Genomic DNA, 5,243 nt, shown 5'->3' on the forward strand with positions numbered 1-5,243 from the left:
TTCCACGATTATCTTCTGTGTCTGTGTTAATTGGTTTCCCTTTTCTTTGTTGAAGAGGGTCTGTGCAATCCTTCTGCCTAGTCCGCCATCTTGCCGGAACCGCCTGCATGGTTTCTGCTGAGAAATCAGTGTTGTTGTTGTTATGTGCCATCTAGTAGGACTCGACTCATAGTGACCCCTCCATGGGTTTCCAAGGCAATATCCCTACAGAAGTAGATTGCCCCATCTTCCTTCTGAGGAGTGGCTGGTGGGCAGAGCTTAGTCTTATTGGTTGCCCTTTGTAGGTAACTTTTCATTTTTCCTGTGCTACTTCCAGGGTTCTTTCTTTGTCTTTGGTTATGGTGAGGTTGATGATGATATATGTTGGTGATTTTCTTTTGGAGTCTGTCCTGTTGGGGTTCATTGTACTTCCTGAATGGATATATTCTCATCTTTCATTGTATCAGGGAAATTCTCTTCCAACCAATCTTGGACAATTTTCTCAGTGGTTTTCTTTTGATTTTTCTTTTCTGGAATTCCAGTTTCAAGTAGATTGTTCCTTTTGATGTTATCCCACATGAATCATAGGCTTTCTTCATTTTTTTTTTTATCTCTTTTTTTTGATTGATCACTTACCAAAGATGTATTGGGGTGTTTGTTTTCAATGTCATTAATTCTGTCTCCATTGATTCAATTCTAATCCTTTGTCCTTTCAATGTGTTATCCATTTCTGAAAAATTAGTATTAATCTTCTGGATTTCTATCTGTAGATCTAGTATCATTTCTATTTTTTCATTTATTTTGTCATTTTGTTCTTGTATTGTGTTCTGAAATTTTTCTAGGCTTTTGTCTGTGTTTTTCTTAATTTTGTCTGTGTTTTCTTTGATCTGTTTCTCAAGGTACCCTAGTATAAATCTTTTGCCTTCCTTGTCAGGGAGTTCCAATGCTGCTTACTCAAGGATGTGTTATGGGTCTGTAACTTTGTGCCTTGTTTCTACTGCCTTATCTTGCTTCTTTGTGTGGACTATGATGGTCTGTTGTCTCAGAGACATTATGATGTTGTGATATTGTCATATTGTATTGATTTGCCCAAGATTTTTGTTTTCTTTTTTGGAAGTATCTGAGTAAAAAAGGTACTGTGCTCCTCTATTCACTAGTTAGAAGGACTTACGCATTCACCACCTGTCTCTTGGTGGATGTTGTAGTGTATTAGAGTAGCTGTACAAATCTTTGTTAACTGTTTGTGAAAAGTAGTTGAGGGTCCGTCAGGCTTATATTGGCTGTCATGTATCTTTGGCCAGTTGGTGCAGAAGCAAGTATTGGCCCTCACTTAGTAGATAGGGTTGCAGCTGGTGTGGGTATGGTATGGGTATGGACATAGTTGCTGTTCGCCACTAAGTTAGACAAAAACAAACCATCAAAACACCACCAAAAAAGTAAAAGCAAGAGGACAAAAAACACACACTGCATACATACACAGGAGCAATCACCAAAATGAGGGGGGAAAAAAAAAAGAAGAAAGGCCATCAATGAGAAGAAATATTTTAAGAAATACTTTAATAACACAAAATAAATATGAATAGAAATAGAAAGAAAATCACGGTATTTGTGGAGAGGGGAATTAGAGAAAAGTGGTAGAGCAGGAGAATAATGAAGAAAAAAAAATAGGAAGAAAAGCAAAAAGAAAATCAAATGATTGCGAGAACCATAAGAAAGAAAAAAAAAAAAAAATGGGAACCAGTGAAGAGAGAAAAACTAGAACCTTTCCAGTCCTCAGCCTCCAGTATGTCCATGCTGTCCTCAGCAAGTGGAGCCTATTCTTAGGTGTCTAGAATCTGAGTGAGTACCATTGCTTTAAATATCCAAAATGTCAAACTGCTTTTAAACATTCAAAATGGCTATGCCCTCTGGACAGCCAAAAGTCCACAGCTCAGTTTGTCTTCTTCTTTGCTATTTCCCTTTGTAGTCATCAGACACCAGTGTAGTCCTCTGTGCAGTCTTTTGGAAGCCGGGTTGATTTTCAGGTTAATTCTTAGATCCTAACACCACTTGGAAATACCCAACCTGTACCTGCCATCAGGACTGCTGACAGTATGCAGCTCCATTTTTCTATTTATTCAGTGTTTTCATTCAAGTTCTTCTACTAGTTGGAATTTAGTGTACTTCTGAATCCTTCCTTTCAAAGCTCAGGATGGCAGACTTATCTTTTGTATCTGTGTCAATTTGTTTCTCTTTTCTTTCTTGAAGAGGGTCTGTTTAGTTTATCTGCCTATTGCAACATCTTACCACCTCTCTCAACTGAGTTTTGTATGTTGACTTTGTATTCTGCCACTTTGCTGAACTAGTAGTTCCAATAGTTTTTTTTGCTGAGTCCTTTGGGTTTTCTCTGTATAGAATCATCATTTACAAACAGAGAATTCTTCTTTGCCATTTTGGATGCCTAATTATTGTCCTGTCCAGGACTTCCAATACAATGTTAAATAGAAGTAGTGATACAGGACATCCTCATATGGTTCTCATTCATAAGGAGTATGCTTTGAGTCTTTCTGCATTAGCAATAATGTTGGCTGTTGGCTTTGCATATATGCCCCTTATTATCTTGAGGGTTTCCCCTTCTATCCCTATTTTGCTGACCATTTTGAACAGTAATGGGTGTTGGATTTTATTGAATACCTTTTCTGCATTGATTTACGTGATTGCTCTGGTAGTGTAGTGCCTAAGGCACTTGATTGCTAACCACAATGCTGGCAGTTCAAATCCACCAGCCACTCCTCAGAAGGAAGATTGGGCAATCTACTTCCATAGTGATACTGCCTTGGAAACCCATGGAGGGGTTGCTGTGAGTCAGGTATGACTCAACGGCACATAACAACAACATGGTTCTTTTCTTTTGTGTTTTTTATGTGGTGGATTATATTGATTGTTTTTCGTTTTGTTTGGATTTCTTTCTCATTGTCCTGTAAGTGATGACTTTATACCTCTTTCTTTCCATAGCAAGAGGGCAGTAAATGAACACCACATAGGTACAAGATTTAACCTTCTCTGTGAAGGAGAGCGTCAGTGCACAGTTTGTTTTATATGAACCTGACTGTCAGGAAAGGCAATAGAGAAATAACAAAGTTCTTTGTTATTTTGTTGACATTTTTTTTGCCCCCTGAAACCACCTTTTCTCAACCTTAGTCTCAACAGTGACTCTCAATCTTTTACCTTTGCCTTGTTTATCTAAAACCAATACTGAGATCTGCTCACATCAATCAATGCTGGTCTTGGAATGATGACAAAAGACTCCCAATTCTCTTGTTTAAGAGCTTTTTCAACTCCTATTTCCTTTGGAGACCTTTTAAGATCTACACTTCCTAACATCATGGCTACCAATCTTCTAAGATGAAAAAAGACAGTTTAGCTGAAAAATAGAGCTATATATCCCTACCTTTCTACTGGTAGGAATAATGGGTATCACAAGAGAGAGTGCATTCATCAAGGAGATAGAAAGACTTTGACACAGAAATTCAAGATTCGTATCCTCTGGATATTGGACTAAAGAGGTAAGTTCAGCAAAGCTTAACTAGTTTGTAATTTGCTAATAGAGAATTTATGATAAATAAGACTGAACCTGGACTGAAATACATCTTTGCATAAAATAATTTGCTGGACAAATCATCAATGAACACAAAATAGAAGAAAGAATATTTATTTAAGGAAAAAATGTTCAAACAGTTGAGAGGCATGTATTTGCATATAATAATGGAATTATTTGTATAATGCTAACTGAAAATCATGAAAGTAACCCTTTTTGGAGCCTATTAAATTTAAGTTACCATATATAACAGAAAGTAGCAGATGTCGCCTTGCTTTTAAGAGAAAGTTTGTAGCTCTATTGTAGTTATTAAGGCAGATATCTTTTCCTTCCTAATTAATCTGCATTAATGTACTTTAGCAATGTTTTGCCCTGGTTATGTAATTTCTCTAAGTTAATAGTACAATCTGTATGTATAAAGATAAAAATCATATTATTCTTTTAGAACCAAACGTTTTTACTGCAATTTATTTTTTAAAGTGATCAATGGAATCATGGTTTATAATATTGAGACACAAACTACATGCAATGAAGGTATATGTATGTGCTGTCAAATAAGAAAAGATTAGAACAAAGGATCAAATATCAGGTTATTTAGTTAATATAAGCATTCAATAATGCAGAATGTTGCTAACAATTTGTTAATAGTGTTGATAGTAAATAAATAACATATATTACTTTGGACAAGGACATTTTACCTGGATAAAATGATCAGTGCATCTATATCCAAAATAGCATTTTTAATGTCTTCTGAAAGTAGCAATAATACATATGTGTTCTAGGCAGAATCTGATTTAAGTGTGCTAATGGGAGAAGTTAACAGAAGTGGTATTTATTTGAAAATAAATACCATGACTGGGTCCGGCAAGATGGTGGACTAGGCAGAAAGACTACAGAGACCCTCTTCAACAAAGAAAAGGGAAACCAATTAACACAGAAAATAATTCTGGACCCCTGAGGCTTGAAGGGAAAGATAGAAGTGGACTAAACCCCAACTAGCAAAAGAATCTTCATGAGAACACCAAAAAAGGAGACAGACAGAGCTGCGGTCTGGCAGTGATCCTGAGTGATCCTGATGGCATGGCACAGACAGCCTGGAGAGTCCTGAGAGGTGATAGGACCTAAGAATTAACCTAAAAATCAGCCCTGCTAGCGAGGCACTGCACAGAGGACTGCTTTGGCGGCTGGGGAATAAAAGGAGAAGGTGAAGAGAAACACGGGCTGAGCTGTGAACTTTTGCCTGCCTGGAGGACCCTGCCATTTTGAATGTTTACAAGCAGCTTCTCCATTTTGGATATTTAAAGAGACAGCGCTCTCGCAGATTCCAGGGGCTTAAGAACAGGTTCTGCTTTCCAGCAACCCTAAGGACACTCCAGACCTGCAAGACTGAAAAGGTGTAACATATCTCTTGTTACTCTGACATCCCACACCTGCTTGGTGAATGGAGGTGCATCCATCCCCCACTTGCACCTACCTTCTGGGCCCACAAACTCCATCACAATCTGTGTGCTTACAGAGAGTCTGGGTGCCCTGACCTGTCCTCCACCGATTCTTTTTTCTCTTTTTTATTTTTGTTTATTTACTTATTTTTTCTTTTTCGCTTTCTTTTTTTCTGGTGATTAGTTTGCTTGTATTTGTCTGTTTTAAAACAACTATTATTATTAATACTTTTATCCTTTTTACTATT

Source organism: Orycteropus afer, unplaced genomic scaffold (assembly GCF_000298275.1).
Source record: "Orycteropus afer afer isolate SDZICR_OR568_19922 unplaced genomic scaffold, OryAfe1.0 scaffold00019, whole genome shotgun sequence".
NCBI lineage: Eukaryota > Metazoa > Chordata > Mammalia > Tubulidentata > Orycteropodidae > Orycteropus > Orycteropus afer.